Source organism: Grampus griseus (assembly GCF_964374135.1).
Source record: "Grampus griseus genome assembly, chromosome: 5".
Lineage (NCBI taxonomy): Eukaryota > Metazoa > Chordata > Mammalia > Artiodactyla > Delphinidae > Grampus > Grampus griseus.
Window position 1 is genome coordinate 142,427,426 of NC_138998.1, and position 17,909 is coordinate 142,445,334.

Genomic DNA, 17,909 nt, shown 5'->3' on the forward strand with positions numbered 1-17,909 from the left:
CACCGCCAAACCCACCGACCCACCACCACCGTAACCGGTCATCTGGACTCGCTTCTGCTCTCACCCAGGGCGCCCCTCGGGGCCTGGGGGCGTGACCCCACCCTCTCCTCCCAACACGCCCCGATCTGGCCCCGCACAGGCCGGACGCACCTTCGCGTCCCGCTCCCGGCGCGCCCTCCAGCGCGGGGACTGTGCGGGCCCCAGGCGGCCGGCGGGGTCTCATGGGCGGTCCCCGCCGGGTACCCCCCCACCCCGCCCTATGGCTCTCTGCGCCCCGGCTCCCCGTCCCGGATCCACGTCCCCGCTCCCCGTCCCCAGAGGACCGCAGGAAGAGCCCGGCGCAGGGTGCGCGCGCGCGCCCGTGCTGCGTCGCGGCGTCGCTCCCCGGCGTGCGCGCGGCCGGCGGCGGGGGGCGAGGGGAGGGCGGAGCCGACACCGAGGGCGGAGGGTGGAGGCTGAGGCGGTGGCTGAGGCGGCGGCCGGTCTGGCCGCGCTCGGGGGCGCGCTCGGGGGCGCGCTCGGGCCCGCGCCAGGCCACGGGCAGCGCGCCGCAGCCCCGGGCGGCCGAGCGAAGCTCCGCGGACTCGCGGTCCGAGTCTCGGTGCGGCGCGGAGCGGAGCGGCCCGCGGCTGAGGTGAGGCGGGGCGGCGGGGGCGGCGGGGGCGGCGGGGGCGGCGGGGGTGGCGGGGGCGGCGAGGCTCTGGTACCGCGGCCCGACCACGCCGCCCAGCCGCGCGGGGCAGCGCCGGGCAGCGCCGTGGCCGCGTTTATGTAAGCGCCGCCGGGCAGGTGGTGAGGCCGCGCCGGGCGCGCGGCTCGAGCGGGACCAGTGCTGTCCGGAGGGGCTGTCCGGAGGGGCTGCGGGCCGCCTGGCGAGGGGAGGTTGCGCCCGGGACGGCCCCGCGTCTGCTCCCCGCGCATCTGCGCGGGATGCTCTGCGCCGCGGGAGAGCGAGGCTGCGCCCCGGGATGCAGCTGCGCCCCGGGGCGCGTATGGGGAGTCCGGGGATGAAGGGGAGGCTGCGCCTCGGGAGGGAACACTGCACCTCGGGATGAGGCTGCGCCCCCGGGAAGGCAGCCTGCGCTGGGGACAGTACTGTCCTCTCCCCGGGAGTGCCGCTTCTGCTCCGGATGCGCTGCGCCCTAGGGAGGGAAGGCTGCGCCCCGGCACGAGGCTGCACCCAGGACGGCCCCCCCGCCCCCGTCCCCTTCGGGAGGGCACCGTGTCCGCGCGGGATGCCCTACTCTGCGGAGAGTGCACCCCCAGGGTGAGGCTGCGCCCACTGTGAGGCTGCGCCAGCCAGGGACGGCCCCGCGTCCCTTCCCGAGGGCGCAGTGTCCGCGTGGGATGCTCTTCGCCGCGGGCGTCCCGGGGCGGGGAAGTTCCCGCGGGTGCCGGGCGTCTGGAGCGATCCGGAACAGTCTGGGGCGATTGGGGGCTCGAGGTGAATTCTGACGTGTTCAGATCTGCGGTAGGAAAATTACCGGGTAGTGAATGGGTCTGGAGGAAGGTGTCAGAGTGGGCTGTTGACGCTAAAACGGGTTGGAGTCCCAGTTGACATGCTGGGGAACCTAAAATGTGTTCTAATTCCTATTTATATGTCGGAGACCCGCAGCGCCGTGTTTGGTTCGCACTTCGTATTTTTAGCCAGCTGGTTTGCGTTGTTGCTTCTGATAAGGTTACTTTCTAATAGTGGTTCGCTTTCAGCCCTCGAAGTATTAGGAAAAGTGGCTTGGTGTCAGACTTGCTTCTCTACTCTTAGTGCCCTGATCAGTTGATGATCAGTAAGTTTTGAGATTAGAAATAGTTAATTAATCCTCTTTGTTCTCTCTTAAATTTACCGTATGTTTTATTCCTTTGAAAGGTGCCACCTAGAGCTGCATTTTCCGAAACACTGGGTTGTGTTAAGAGCAGTCCTGGGCAGTGTCTTTTGATTGCCATCTTTTCTTTGAGGCTGGGATTCTTTTACCTTTTTGCTGAGGGTTTCCCTGAGGGGAAAGGGAGAAGGAAAATGCAGAGGTTGGCTGGTACCCTTCCTCCTGGGTGTGGGAGTTAGCTGCCCTCCTTGCAGGGTCCCTCCAGGAACAGGGTCCCCTCCGCAGGGTCACCCACAGCAGGGCTCATAAGTATCGCTGAGACTCACTGAGCTGTCTGGCGATCCTGCCCTGCCCAGGTGACGGCAGGGACACACACTCGGGCTCTGCAAGGAAAGCATTGTCTGCGAGCAGTGCCCCGTTTGATGTCTGAAGGTTCCTGGGACTGAATATATCCAGCTACACCTTCAACAAAATTTGAAGCTGTAGTTGGAAGGGGGAAAAAAAAGAGGCCTTTCTGCAGGGGGCAGTGGTGGAAAGAAAATTGGTCCAGCTCTGAGAAATTGATGACACATGTATCTCGAGATGCAGCGTGCTCATGAGGTCAGTCCTGGGAGGTGAAGAAAGGATAATTAGCGAATAACAGCTTCCACAAAAAACTTCTTGGCTTGAAGGCTACTTGAGTCCTCTGTGAATTTACATGTCTTAAAAGCATTTCAACTGCTTTTAGATTGGAATAAGAAAATTTTTTAAATTTATATTTGTCTGGTGAATGCACAAAGCAAACGAATTCATTTGGCAAAAGTACTTAATCCATGTCATGCTGTGCTGGGCCCTCCCTGCTTTTGGCTCCTGGGATACAGTGCTGGACAAATTAGGCAGAGTTCAAAGAAGTTCAAAAGCTGGCAGTGTGTTTCATTAAACACTGTTACAGCATTACATTTTAAAAATAAAATTTAAAAACGTGTACCACTGAAATTTTTATTGATAGATTTGAAAGTATAAGCGTGCACACTGTACACTCAAAAGGTACAAACGCATAAGAAAACCTCGTGTCACTCCATCCCTAGCTGATCAGTTCCCTGTAACTGCTGTGACCAGCTGACTGTGTATTGTCCCAGCAGTAGTCAAAATATATACACTGTTATATATATGTGTTAATATAGTTTTAAATATTTGCTGTAAGAAACAGTGCTGCAGTGAATATTTTTTTCTACATGGGTGCAAGCAAAACCCACTAATCATTTTTTATTACTCATCAGAATTCATTAGCTGTAAGCTTTATTTAAGTGCTGGGTTTTATTCTCTTGAATGCTCTGATGAGCTATGTAAGTACTTAGTACCAAGGAATTTATTTAAATAGGTGGGAGATAGTTAGAAAGTACATTTTGGAGATGAAGAGGTGAAGTTATACATTTACCAGCCTATAAAAAACTTGTTTAAGAAGAATTGTCAGGGGAATTCCCTGGTGGTCCAGTGGTTGGGACTTGATGCTTTCACTACTGGGGCCTTGGGTTCGATCCCTGGTTCGGGAACTAAGATCCTATAAGCTGCGTGGTGCGCCAAAAAAAAAAAAAAAAAAAAAAAAGAGTCAATCTTGGTATGAAACTGAAGAGCTTCGAGAGGTCCAGTTTTATTGGAAAACTTGATCTTTTTGTGTCAATTTTCTAAACCACAGATTTCCAAACCTACAATCTGGTGTGATAGAAATGCTGCTGTTTAAAAACAAAACAAAACAAAAAACAACTTTTAGAAAGTATGTTCATAATACGTGAGGTAGGAAAGACAAACAGGGAGACTTTCGTTTAAAGATTGTACGTTAAAGTCATTTCGATGTCCTTGTCCCTCGAGTGCCTTTCTTTGGAGTTACGCTTCGTTTGGAGTGTGGACCGAGGTATTCACCTGGCCTTGCTGCTGTGCTTGACAACAGTTGGTCCCAGGCCATTAGGACCAAATTATCACAGTGTTTTGGTGGTCTCATTAGTACTGCCGGCTGCTCTCCTCCTGTATGTGTGTACAGTGTTCTAGGAGTGTGCCAAAAAATGACTTTGTTTTTCAGTGTGTCTTTGTGGTGGATTTAAAATGTGAAGACGGGGCAAAGACTGGGGGGGGGGAGCAACTCGGAGGGGCCTGGTATTTTTATGGGAAGTGCAGTGACACTGCTTGCATCTAGGGCAGACTTGTTTCGCTCATGTGGTCGCCCCACAGGTATTGGTATTTGCCATGTGCCAGGTACTGTTCTAGGTGCTGGAGGCGGGAGTGAACACAGCCAGGGTAGTTCCTACCCTCTGGGGGTTCACATTATGGGGGAGATGAGGATCATAAACCCCAGCTAAAGTCCTAAGTGCTGGCCAGAGAAAACCATAATTTGAAAAGATACATGTACCCCAGTGTCCATCGACAGATGATTGGATAAAGAAGATGTGGTACATATGCACAATGGAATACCACTCAGCCATAAAAAGAATGAAATCATGCCATTTGCAGCAACATGGATGGACCTAGAGGTTATCACACTAAGAGAAGTCCAAGAAGGACAAATATCACATGGTATTGCTTGTGTGTGGGATCTAAAAAAAAGATGCAAATGAGCTTATTTCCAAAACAGAAATAGACCCACAGACATAGAAAACAAACTTATGGATACCGAAGGGGAAAGGTGGGGGGGAGGGATAAATTAGGATTTGGGGATTAATGTATAGACACTACTCTGTATAACATAGATAACCAACAAGGACCTACTGTAGAGCACAGGGAACTCTCCTCAGTATTCTGCAATAACCTGTATGGGAAAAGAATATAAAAAAGAATGGATATATGTATGAATGAATCACTTTGCTGTACTCAACTATACTCCAATATAAAAAAAAAAAAAGTCCTAAGTCCCAGCAGGGGCAAATCAATCTAGCAGGTCGGGAGGTCTGAGGGAGCTGGGCGCCACCTGACTGGGTGCTGGCACAGGGAGCTCTGGAGTCACAGCCTCAGGCCCAGGGTCCAAGCTTCCTGTCCTGGGCTGATAATAGCCCAGAGCCCAGTGTGGCCTAGGGGCGGGAGGGAGGGTGGCAGGGAGTGAGCCCAGAGGCTGGAGGGCTGCCGCTTTTGGGAGCAACCTGCTGGGGTATGGAACTTAGATGGTGATCTCAGCCTTACTAGGGCTGCCTACCTGCCTGCCTGGCTTCCTGGTTGACTTTAGTGTTTTGGACAACAGAATGACACGATCTGATTCCTCTTTGAAAAGAATCACTCCAGCTGTTACGCAGCTACTGTTTGTCGGGAGCTCGTGGTGTGCCAGGCCATTAAAGCGCTTCACATACATTAATTAAAATCTCATGATTGTCTATAAGGCAGGCATGACTCTTAGTCTCCTGCCTTATATGTGGGTAAAGCTAGGTGCAGAGAGGCCACAGATAAGTGGCAGAGGGAGTACTGCCCTGAGTGTCCGCGCCGCAGGGACTCTCCCCCTCCCCTGCCCTAGGCAGAAGGGGAGCATCAGGGGCCCACGGTGGCCCGCCGAGGCCTGGCACCAGGGCAGGCGTGGGGAGATCAGATCCCGCTTCGTCTGTAAGTTGCAGCATTAGTTTTTGTACTGTTAACAGGAAAATGTTGCCAGTTTGCCTGTGACACAATGCTTTCCGCTCACTTAGGTGTCCTTTATGAAAGAGCGCTTAGACTTTAAGCATATAGACTTTTAAAATCATGCCAGCCTTGTGCTTTCATGAAAAAGGAAAATGTGAGTGAAATAAAGTAACGATAAAATGTCTTCACCTTTAGAATTTGGTTCCTCCCAATCAGCCCCATGGCATGGTCCGCTATGCTGTCACCCGCCCTTGCCGAGGTGGCATTTCTCACGGCTGCACCACTGCTGTCTCTGGGACGCGTCCAAGCTGTGGATACACGATCCGCGAGTTTGGACGCTTTCTTGATCGTACCGGCAGGTGTTAAGGAGAGGTTTCCGGTCCTTAAAGGATTTGTGGACTGACCTGTTGATGGGTCACATTGCCCTGTCAGTCACGCCTCCTAGAGGGCCGGCTGAGTTTGACTACTCAGAGCTCCTGCCCGATTTCAGAGTCGTGAAGATGTGGGAAGACGCGGGTCTTAGAACTGAGGCACTGCGGTGTGTTTTGCAGGCGGCCCATCGGGATTGCCAGTAGTCTCTGCAAGATGGGACAGCCCAGAGCGACTGGGTCCCAGGTCGCTGGCTGAGGGGCAGGCTGGCGAGGCTGTGAGGTGGGGAGGCGGGCCCGCGGGTGGGTCTCTGTCCTGTGCGCACCAGGCGTGTGAGCTTGCGCGCGGGTCTCTGTCCTGTGCGCACCAGGCGTGTGAGCTTGCGCGCTTTGATCCTCCTGGGCTTCAGTTTTCTCTCCGGTAAGTTAGGAGGAGGAGCAGGACCTGGTCTTCTGGGGTAGGTGGGTCGATAGCTGAGCTAATGTAAAGGGCCTAAAATAGTACTTGCTAATGGTGCTTAAGAGGGCTTCCTTTGGCTCAAGAAGAGGTTGGGGCCAGATGTAAATTTGGGGGTCATCTGTGTAACTGCTGACGTGTGAGACCGTAGGCTGGGCTGTGGGTGTCCACACAGAAGAGCAGGAGGGTGCAGCCTGAGCCCGGGGGCTTTGGGCAGGGGGTCCACAAGAGGGGGAGGGCCCTGGACTTGATAAGAGGCGGGTGGCCTTGCGGTGGGGAGGGCTGGGTGGAGGGAGGGGTGGAGAGCATCGAGCGTGGAGGATCCTCTGGAGGAGGACAGGGTAACGGGACAGAAGCCGGAGGGTTGTGGACTCAAGGGAGTTTTTATTTTTGATTTTTAAATGAGAGTGATTGTCATATGTTTTGGGCTGACAGGGATGATCCCGTGGAGAAGGACAGATTTCCAGTGCGCTGGGAAGGGACAGTTGCAGGGGCACAGTCCTTGGGACGGTGAGAGGGGTGGCTGGAGGCAGGAGCGAGGCAGGACTTCTGTGCACGGGGCCTCGATGCACTTCCAAAGTATTTCTAAGAGACATGCTGCCCCTCTGCAAGGAGGGCATAAAATAAAATATAATTTTGTGCTCAGTCCAGGAAACTTGGGAATTGTGCTGTAGGACTTAGGATCTAGTTTCTTATTAGCTTCTGGTGCTAAACACACCTTGGGGCAGCCTTACAGAAAGATGCATGTGGAAATAGCGTTTTTCTTTATTTAAAAAAACCTCACTCGTCTCTAGACGTATCATCAGCTTCACTAGGAGTTGGCACCCTTATTCACCAAATTTAGTGCTACTCAGAGGACTAAGCAGACTTGGCTCCTGGTTAGTGCTTCCTTTGTCTTAAAGCTCTGGAGGGAAATGCCAGTTTTGCATCCAGGACGGCTGCCCCCACCTCCTGGGAGGCGGGCGGTGTTGCTTTGGGCCCTGCAGGCTTAAGCCCCATGGGGACCGCGGCGCTGGCTTCTGGTTGCCTGGTAAAATGGTAAAGCATCTGCCCTGCATGCCAGTTCATACTGCTTGTGGTTATTTGTTTTTTTTTTTCGGGTTTGGAGTTCCGAACCATCAGCCTTCTCTGTAATGGAGTCAGCAGGATGAAGCGCACGGGGCCCCCGACCCCTTGCGCTCCAGCCGCGCGGTGGGCTGGGGGGAGCTGGTTCCCACTGCTCTGCCTGATCACGTGCCCCTGCCCCACGTGGATGTGGACAGGTTTGGCTGAGGGCCTTCCCTGGCCGGATGCGGGAGGCGGGAGAGGTCTCTGCCCCGGGGAGCCAGCCTTCCCTCAGGGCGGCCCGGCCAGGCGGGGCGCCCACGTACTGAGCCAACGTGGAGGCCGCTTAATGGAGTGGCCTCTGTCGGGGCATCCGTGGGGATACCAGCTGTGCGGGCTCTCCTGGGCCCAGGAAGGGCTGGCAGCGAGGGGATGAGGGGCCCCGGAGTGAGATGGGAGGCCCTGGCGGAGGACAGAGCCTGGTCGGAGCTGTGCTGGGCGGCTGGGAGGAGAGAGCAGAGGTGTGGGCTGACGGGTGGGGTCCAGGAGATGGGGGGCCTGGAGGGTTAAGAAGGGCTCTTCGAGCTGTGGCTGCTGAGACCAGAGGGATCTGAGGTGGGGATTCTTATCCCCCGGCGTGTGGTGTGCAGGGTATTTATTTTGCTATATACTTAGGTGTGGTCTGTCAGATACATCATGTGTTGTTTGTGAAGCGCGGGCACACGTGTGCTTAGCTTCTGTTGGGTAGGATTCGCTTCCGTCCGGCATTCCTCGCAGTCCTCACGGTAGACGCTGCCTTGTGCCTGCTTTTCAGATCAGGACTGACAGAAGAGGTTCAGTAACCTCCTGGGAAAGTGGGATGATATCTAGCTGACCTTGGTCAAGACCTCGCTGCGTGCCAGCCGTGGTGGGATCCGCTTGGTCTAGTTCACTTCCGATGATAACCTTAGGACTCCGCCTCGTGCAGCCATCCTCACCCCCTTCTTACCTGGCTCACCTGAGCGGCTGCCCACAGCCTCCCGCCGCTGCCGTCTGTCCAGGCCCAGGCCTTAACTGGAGGCTCGATGAGAGCCCTGCACCTGCCCTCATCTCAGAGCTGTCCTCTCCCGCCGCCCCTCTGGCCGCCCCCCCCTCCCCAGCCCTGGGGCCTCACCTCCGGCTTTCTGGCGGGCTGCACTCCTCCGTACCCTCCCCTCCCCCCACCGGGTGCCCTGTTGTCCGTTCTGTTCATCTGCCCTCTGTACCCACCACTCCCTCCCTTTCGTCAGCCTGCCTGGCAGAGTGGAAGCCTCAGGAAGGCAGGGGTCTTGTTCTGTCTTTATCCTCAGGGCCCAGAACAACGACTGGCAGGTAGAAGGCACTTACCACTGTTTGTTGAATGAATGAGTAACTCTTTCTTACTTTTAATGTAGGCAGTAGAATCTGAGCTGAGACTGTTTGCCTCTGAAAATGCGTCTTTTCTGCCGGAGCTGCTGCACCCCTCCCCCCACTCCTATTGTACTCGGTGAATCAGTCATAGATTTATGCCCCGTATGTCTGTGATATCTCCAGATTTCTGTGCTTTTCTTTGTAGAACAGAAACATTTACACAACATTCAAAATTGCTCTAAAACTATAAAGTGCAGTATAGCAAATTAATCTGTTGAAAACAGAGAGTCCTCAAGTTGAAAAAAAAAGATAGCTCTGTTCTGTTAACCGCTTTTAGGTGACATGTAATTGAAACACGTTGTCTTAAGAAATAACAGTACCTGTTGCAGAGAAGTAATATTCATACCTACGTCTTGGGGAAAGTGAGAATACTTTGAATAATTCCAGAAGGCGTCAGAAAAGCAGCCAAATACAATAAAAGGATTTAAACATTGGAAGGAACGTAGCTTCACAGCTGTTTGGTAGGGGAGCCAACAGAAGAGTTGGCTGGAAATTGGGGCACTGGGCCCTTCGTCCCAGCCCAGCTCTGACCTGGTGGGCTGTCCGCTGCAGGGTCCTCGAGTGTGAAGGGGGTGGTCTAGTTGGTGATGTCCAAGGTCACTCCATTTCTAGAGGACTGTTGTACATAGGAGTCGAAAAACAAATTCTCAGTGCTTCGAGGGTCATTCAGTCAGATGTCAACAAATATTTAACCTCCGAGCATCCCTGTGTGAAAAGCACGCGGTGCCGGTCACTGTGGCGGCTTTGGGTGCACAAGAGGCTGGCCTCGGCGCAAGGTGTCCTGTCACCTCCCTCTGGACCCGCAGTTTTCCCGGAAGAGGGGAGCAAGGTGGGCCAGCAGGCGGGTCCAGGGGGTAGAGTAATGGGCTCTGGCTTAGTGAGAAAACACCAGACCCCGGGGAGCCCGGCTGATCCCTTTCTCTGGTTTCTTACTCTTAGGGGACGAGACTGTGTTAAATGTTGAATTAAATTGGGTCTGCAGGTCTCGAGCTTGGCAGAAACGAGTAAAGGTAACGCAGGAGTAGGTACTATTTCATCAGCCCTCTCGTGTCCGGGAAGCGTTAGAAACTGAGGGCGTTGACACACGCGTTGGGCAGGTGGGAGAGTACGGTTCAAAGTTGCTTTGTGTTTGCGCCTCTTCTCACGGGCCGTGCTCACAAGTCCGGTTTCTTTTCTCGTTCTGGTTGCCAGCAGCCCAAGTTCCCTGCTGCTCCAAGTCTTCCCTCGCTTAGGGTGAGTGATCTCCCTGAGGAAGGAGTTTGCTCAAGGACGTAGGGCAGCTTCTCATCACCCGCGTGGGGCCGAGAGACGGCACGGTTCGCAGTTCCCGGTGGGCCGCCGTCGCCTCCCGAAGCCCAGCTCCCTTCTCCCAGCGCCGTCCTGGCACCTGCTCAGGCTCCTTTGCTTGGGGGTGAGGTTTTGTAGGTGTCAGGTGGGCACAGCCTGCCTTGTCCGCGTGCTGTGGCAGCGCAAGGACAGGGGACTGGATTTCTGGCTTCTGCCTTAGGAAGGGCAACTCACCCGGGGAGATGTGCCCAAGAAGGGGCGGGTGGCGGCTGGGCCTCCACAAATGCAACCCCTGAGCACTCCGTGAAGGAGGCTGGAAAGCGTAGTTCACGCAGACACTCGCCTGCTGTAGCCTGAGCACGAACAGCTTGACGTCCGTCTGTGGAGGTGTAGGTCCAGAGGCTTAGGTGCTCGGGCCACAGTTTAAACAGCAGTGGTGTGGCCTGTCATGTCTGCTCTCTTCTAGGTGTGAATGAAATTAATTACATCAAATGCACATTTATTCGTCTTGATCATTTTGAAGTTGATTCCTTTTCAGAATAGGGATCTACCCAGAATAGTAGTCCAAAGGAATCACTGTTCTGAGCTGGTCGTCTGTGTTAGGTTCTGCCATATGCCTGTTATGATACAGTGTTCTTCTGGCGGGATACCTTAGAGGATTATCCTTTCTTTCTTAATATATTAAAACTTCATATTCATTAAAAAGCTATCTAAACGTTTAAAGATCCTCGTGTAGTGATTTTTTAAATTAACAGCTCCAGGGCAGTAGCAGCACAGGCAGTAAGTAGTGAAGACTCACTTGCTGCAGGTAGAAACTGGTACGGGGGTTGAGGCTGAAACCCTCATCCAGGAAGACGTGGCGTTTGTAGGAATGAATTGTAGGATGTCAGAGCTGCGAGAATTTAGGGCCACAGAGTTCAACTTAGATTTGACCATCAATGAAATCCTATGAAAAAAACCTTTTCCATCAAGTGTCAGCCGGTTTTTGGAAGTGATAAGATGACCACCTCTGTGTCAGGACCGCTGGCTTGTGGTCCTTCTGAGTAAGCGGTCCGGTGTCAGCCACGTGCAGACCAGGCTTACATCCACATCTTGTGGCGCCTCCTCTGGGGTTTTTCCTCTTTGTATTTTACTGGTGTCACGTAGTAGATGGTTTTCACCCACGTGCACATGAATGACAGACGTATTTGATCATTGCACAGCGACGCTTTCTGTTCTTTAATTTTATCCTCTAATGAAACCGAGGGTATTGATGATGTTTCCAAAGGAAGAGCAGGTATTGTGTAAACCAGCCCAGCGCCCCTTACGTTCTCCCTCAGCGATCTGCCCTGGGCGTGCGCGGCATGGGTAGGAAGGAGCCGGACTTGATGAATTTCAGCGTTTCTCACTGGAAGCCTTGCTATAGGAACGGGAGGGCTTTGCCTATAGTTAGCCAAGACTTTGAGCCACGCCGCAGCCCGGGAAGGGTGTGCTGGATTTGGACTCGTGGGGCAGAGCCCTGCTGCGAGGGAGCCGTGCTACGTGCCCGCGGCCCTGTCCACGGCAGGCGTGTGCTTTTCACAGGGAGACCCCCCCGCCCAGGTGCCTGCCCAGCCTCACTGGTGGTGGAGGGAGGCTATACAGATGGTGCGGACGGTCAGCCCGCGGTCCGAGCGCCCTCTTTGAGTGCCCGGGAAGATGTGGGCAGGAAGTGCAGCTGGAGCGGGCACTGCGGGAAGCTTTGTCTTCTCTTGCTTGAGAAGCTACCATGAGATTCACCCTCAGTAAGTAGATAAGTCAGCGATTTGCATGCATTTCTAAGCTGTGCAGCTGTTACCACAGTCCAGGTTTAAACGTTTCCATCACCGCAAAATGCTCCTTGTGTGTGTTTGTGGTAAATTCCCATTCCACCTCCAGCCACTGGCAGCCACCGATCTGCTTTCTGTTTCTCTGAAGTTGCCTTTTCTAGGCATTTCATGTAAATGGAATCGTGCGATATGCAGCCTGTTGAGTCAGCCTTCTTTCACCTCGCATAATGTTTTCGGGGTTCGCCCGTGCTGTACGGTGGATCCGTAGCTATGAAACCGCTAGGTGGTGTTTTTGGGGGAGGCTCCGAGGAGCTTCAGTTCTTTATGTCTCAGCGCAGAGAGAATTCAGTGAGAGGCAAAGTGATAGATAAGAAGCGATTTATTAGAAGAGGACACTTGTGAGTCTTACAGGCGGGTGGGCGTGAGGGTGCCGTGGCCCGAGCACTTAGTGGGCTACAGTTTTATAATCAAAGGAAAAGTGGGAGGGGGAAAAGACCGCCTTCTTCCTCATTCTTGGGTAGACGTCACGCTTCCATCATCAGCTCCTCCTCCAGGTTGCACTGGGGAGTTTTCTTGTCTCTACATGGTCGGGCCAGGACTGTCATGGTGCAATGGAAAAATTATTTCAGGTCTCAGTACAATCGGGTCTGAAATGTCACCTTTCCATAAATTACTGTTTTTTATGTGTGCAGAGAGCATGTCTTAGGGGTCATTAGCTTACTGGGGCCATTAACTTGCTGAGCTTGTTGGGCAGCATGTGGGTCTCATGCCACCATTGTTTTATTGTTTTGAGGCACGGCTCACGCTTCTGTTACATGGTTTTGTGGTTGAGCAAACCTGCTTTCTTGAGTGATCGTTAACTTACTGTTGTCTCCCAAAGCCCCCTAAAGTTCCCTGTCTGTCTACAGTCCCATAATGGCATTTCTGAGCGATTTGATTATCCTCTTCCATCCCTATCAGTTTGTTCCTTTCAGTTGCTGACTAGGACTCTGTTGAGTGGGGGTCACACACCTGTTTTAGCTCTTCGCCAGGGACGGGCGTTTGGATCGTTTCTGCTTTTTGCCTCTGTGACAAGTGCTGCTCTGAGTGTGAGCGAGCACATCTCTGTGGACAGGAGCTTGGAGTGGGGCTTAGAGTGACGGCATGTGTGACACTGACAGCACAGCTGCTCGTGGGACCCCTGGGCACGCTCTCAGGTCTGTCTCCGCGACGTGCCCTGCATGTCTTGAATAGTGTGGACCTGTTACTTGCGGGATGAAATACCGTGGACCTGAGGTCCAGCACAGGCGACCGGGGTTTCTAGTGGTGACGCCCTCTGTGCTCAGTATAGGACAGAGGAACTCTTCCCCAGTATTCGGTTTTTCCTTTCACTCATCAGAGGAAGTCAACGAAGAACTATTAGGCGCGTTAAAAACCACACTCAGCCTGCAAACTCCATGTGCTCAATGCTTTGCCCCTGCAGTTCCCTCCTAGGGGTTCGGCCTGAGGACACGCCTCCAACAAGATGAAAACACAGATGGAAGTGACCTAAATGTCCAGTCAGGGGCGGGTGGATCGACTCTGGGTGACCACGTCACAACGAGCCGTGTGGAGGGGTGGGTCTCTGGCGATTTCCAGAACATGCGGGAAGGGGGCAGGGCTGAGTGCCAGAGGGTGTCTAGTGAGCTCCCTTCACATGAGAAAACACGCATATCTGTGCCTCCATGCAAAAGGAAAACAGGAAGGAAGATCAAGGACGAAGGGATTGGGCCCTGCAGGGGTGGTGGTGGGGCGCTGGAAAGGAGAGGGGGGCAGAGTGGCTGGAGAGGTGGGCGTGGGGCTTCTCTGAGTGGACGTCTCAGTACAGCCCGACTCTGGGAACCGTGGACCCCAGAACAAAATACATGCACCTCAACCAGGACTGGGGGGACCCAGAATGGGATAGAGACAGAACCAAAGCTCAGTATAGGACAGAACAATAACAGAGCTACAGCAGGGGTGGGGTGGGCAAGAGAAGAATCAGCTGGGTGTTGGAAAACAGTACTTTTCTAGATTCTGTAAAGCCACAGACAGAAAGGGCTGCACACAGTACTGCCCAGAAACTGTCTGTTTCTCCGGGAGGTAAGGTTGCGTTGCGGACGTGTTCATAAGGATGGAACAGTGAGTGTGTGGTGGGAAGAAGTTGCAGACGAGGGGAGGGGACAGAGGAGCCCGGGCACTGGGCTGGAGCCAGGTGTCAGTGTGCGCCAAAGTTTTGAGTATTTGTCCATATTGCCAGACGGTGCAGAGACACAGATGTTGGTGCTTAGGCCGCACAGCTCCTTACCCAGTCCCCCGAGGACACCCAAGTGCTTTCTCTGAGCAGAGAAGAAGGGGTCCTCCAAGAAGATGCGACTGGACCCCCTCATGGTACGGGGAAGAGCTCAGAAAGGACGGGGCCACGTGGGCGGGGAGAGGGTCAGAGCTGGTGGCTCTGAGCAAGGACTTGGGTGACGATGGTGTTGGCTTGTAATCTGTAGAATAAAGTAAACGTCCCTCACTCTGCTGATACACGTGAATAACGATCGGTCAGCAGGGGGGGGGGAGCCAAAGAATCCCAGTTACTCCACGCGAAGGAAGGAGGAAATAGGCGATCACCGTGAGGCCGACCCCAGGGCCATATTACTTTAGGCGGGACCCGGGACTGGCGCTAAGTTAGTGAATGAACGTTTGAGGAGAAACAGGATATTTTTCTAGTCTCAGAGTTATCTCTTCCCCAAGTCACTTATTTATTGAAAAGGGAAAAGTAGTAACTTTAGAGTGGAGAAAGCCAGCAGACACCACCTCACCCAGGAGATCGATGTGATGAGACAGGTCGCAGTCATAGCTTCATAGCTTCTCCCCGACATGGGCATGGGCACAGCGTAGGCACGAGGAAGCGGCAGGCAGACCCCGGGAGAGGGTGTCCCAAAAACACCTGGCCAGGGCTCTTCGCCGTCCACGTCCCGAGAGACGGGCTTGGAGGGGCCTAAGGAGACACGCCAGCGAAATGCAGTATGGGCTTTCGAGGGGGTCCTGGGGCAGAGAGGATGTTAGTGGGAAAACTGGTGAGATTGCGGTAGTGGAGCTCATGGTATTGTCCTGACTTTGATCATTGTTCAGTGATGCCATAGGTAGATAGCTAGTGGGAAGCAGCCGCATAGCCCAGGGATATCAGCTGGGTGCTTTGTGACTGCCTGGAGGGGTGGGAGGGAGGGAGGCGCAAGAGGGAAGAGATATGGGAACATATGTATATGTATAACTGATTCACTTTGTTATAAAGCAGAAACTAACACACCATTGTAAAGCAATTATACCCCAATAAAGATGTTAAAAAAAAAAAAAAGATGTGACCCTTAGGAGAAGCTGGGTGGGGGCTACGTGGGAATTCTGCGCCGCTGTCCACCGTCCCCACCCCGCCGCCGCCGTCTGAGCTCTCCTGGACTCTGCCTCGGAGGGAGGGTTCAGCGTTCCAGGGAGAAGCACTCTCTTGCCTTCTCACTGGAACTCTGGCCACCTCGAGCCCCGGTGTGGAGCATTCTGGAGACAGGCGTCCTGCACCCGTGGCGCGGAGGGCACGGTTCTTCCAAAGGGCATGAGAATCTCCTGGACCCGGTGGGAAGAGGCGCTGTGACCAGAGGCGCAGGACCTCGCACATGGCCACGGGGGCTTTCCTAGGTGTCCTTGGTCTTTTGATGTTATTATCTTTTTCCAGAGAGAAATTTAAAATTTTTATATATTCAGATTTATCAGTCTTTTCCTTTACGACTTGGGTTTTGAGTCCTGTCTAAGAACACTTTCCTATGTCGGGAGTCATTCCTCCTTAATTTCTTTCAGCAGTTTTATATTCTGTTTTCCACATTTAGCCCATTAATCTGTGTGAAGTCTGTTTCTATACAGTTTGAGGCCAGGATCTAATATTTTTTCCTGTTGGCTAGACAGTTGCCTCGGTCACTGCACGGTCTGGTCTGCCCTTTGCTCAGCGACCAGAAATGCCACTTGTATCCTTGCCTAAATTCCTCCTTCAGAAGGTGTCGTTTCCTCTTGCTTGTCATTGTCGGGTACCAGCTGTGGAGTTTTGCGTGTGGATTGTGTCCGCAACTCATCCCGGGGAGAGGATCACGGTGTGCAAGCAATGCCTCTTCCTTTCTAATTTTTGCACCTTCCCCTTATTCACTGGCTGGAACTCGTGGTGCCAGGCCGAGTGGGGTATTGGGACAGTGGTGGCGACCAGCAGTCGCTTCTCTGGTTCCAGCTTTCCTGTGGACGCCTCCCATGCTTCCTCACTGAGGGTGACGTTCACTGTAGTCGCTTTGTACATGCCCTTCATGTAGTTAAGCAAGTCGCCGTCCCACTTTGCTGACAGTTTTATTAAAAATAAACTTTATCATTTACAGCAGTAGAATTTTATGGCTTGCTTTCTCTGCATCTGTTGAGATGATTGTCTGGTTTCCCCTCCTATCTGTTAATATAGTAAATTTCATTCATAGATTTCCTGATGTTAAATATTCTTCATTTGCAGGAAAAACCTTACTTTACTTTTAACACTGACAATTAAATTTGCTATTTATTTTAACGTTTTCTCTTTTTCAGAATGAGTCCCTCCTCTCCCCCTCCTCCCACGTGCTTTTTTTTGAGGCGTAGTTTACGTACTGTAAGTTACTGCAGCGGGGTGCTGATAAATGCTTAACAAATGGCTTTTTTTGGTGGGGGGGACTGTAAAAAGCCCTGATTTGTAGCATTTGCCAATTTCCGTGGCATAAATGTTCTCACCATTACCTATTTCAAGCTACTGATGAGCTGTTGGCTGGTGGTCCACAGAATTCCTGAGATGTAACAGTCCTCTCTTGAGGTGGTAGGAGCTGGCCCAGCTGCTGAGAGCCTGGTGGGCAGCCTGGTGATGGCCGTGCCTGTGACCATCTCAGATGTCCTCTGTGGCTTCCCCTGCCCACCTGCATCAACACCGCGCTCCCTGGGGTCTGACCTTGGTCATGCTGCATCCTCAGCCCGTCTTGAGACCTAGCGTTCTGTCCTGTGCGTTCATAGCACATAGTCCCCCCTGAGAACAGCCTCGGCCACCTTGTTTAAAGATGGTGAAATATCGAGCTCCCACTGAGTTTTATTGAAAACTTGAGCATCTGACTCATGATTCCTATTGTGGCACTAACTTTATTAGAAAACAGTGTGGCTTCTGTGATGGTAACTCTCCTGAAATCTGAGGGCCTGCTAGCATCATTATAATCGTGTAACTTTTCATCTTCCTTGGTCTAGATTAAGGCTTTTTTCATTCACTGATCTGCGTAGTCGTTCAGCAGGCAGCTTTGGAGCGTCTACTGTGTGTCAGGCGTTTGGATTCCAAAGGTATAGCAGTGGGTAGAGAACCCAGTGTCTTCCCTCGTGGAGCACAGGTTCTGATACACCTTTAAGTTGTGTGTCTTTCTAATCTTACCATCCTTTCCCGTTTTCTCCTTGCTCAGACACCTACTTGTCTTTGCTCCTGGTGATACCTTAAATCAACCCTGAATTAATCTGATTCCTTCCACTGCTTCAGTTTTGAAACTCCCTGCTTCGATGCTAGTTGACGTTTAGCTTAACTACTTATATAATTATTTCTGCTTTTACCAAATTTTCACAATGAAAAGGCCAAGGTGATTTTGACATTAGGAAAGGTCGGTGTTTTAAAAGGGTTGCGACAGTAGACTCACTGGAGAAGTTTAGTGAGGTGACGCTCTTTATGGTGTGTGGCCTGTCGTCCGAGGAGGAGCCGGGGACGAGCTGACATCTTCCGCTGCAGTTCTGGGGCGTCCGAGGGCTGCTGCCCACCAGCATGGTCTCTTCTAGCTCCCGATGGCGTTAGGGTGTGTGGGGCTGTGCTTCTGGTAGCTGGGCGCTCAGGGGCGGGGGGAGCCTGGTCACCGAGTGCTCTTCCGTGTTTGCTGCATGCCTTGGAACCATGTGGGGTGGAGGGGGGGACCCTGTGCCCCTGTGGGCTGCAGTCCAGGGAGAGTGGCAGGCCTCCCTGGGGAGGAAGAGCTCGAGGACCTTGATCCGGGGTAGCTGGCATGGAGGGCAGGCTGGGGAATCGGGATGCAGGCCGGTGGGCCCGAGAAGTTCACCTGCCCGTAGTTCTGCCACACTGATTGGGAGTTCT

General features: G+C 53.1%; 1 protein-coding gene across 1 annotated transcript in view; it reads left to right on the forward strand.

Moving 5' to 3' along the window:
• The first annotated feature begins 517 nt into the window (after positions 1-517).
• Positions 518-17,909, forward strand: part of ADARB1 (adenosine deaminase RNA specific B1) — a 113,837-nt gene continuing 96,445 nt past the window's right edge. Inside the window, exon 1 of the mRNA XM_082654187.1 lies at positions 518-634. The gene's annotated coding sequence lies outside the window, so the exon portion shown is untranslated. The remainder of the gene's footprint in view (positions 635-17,909) is intronic.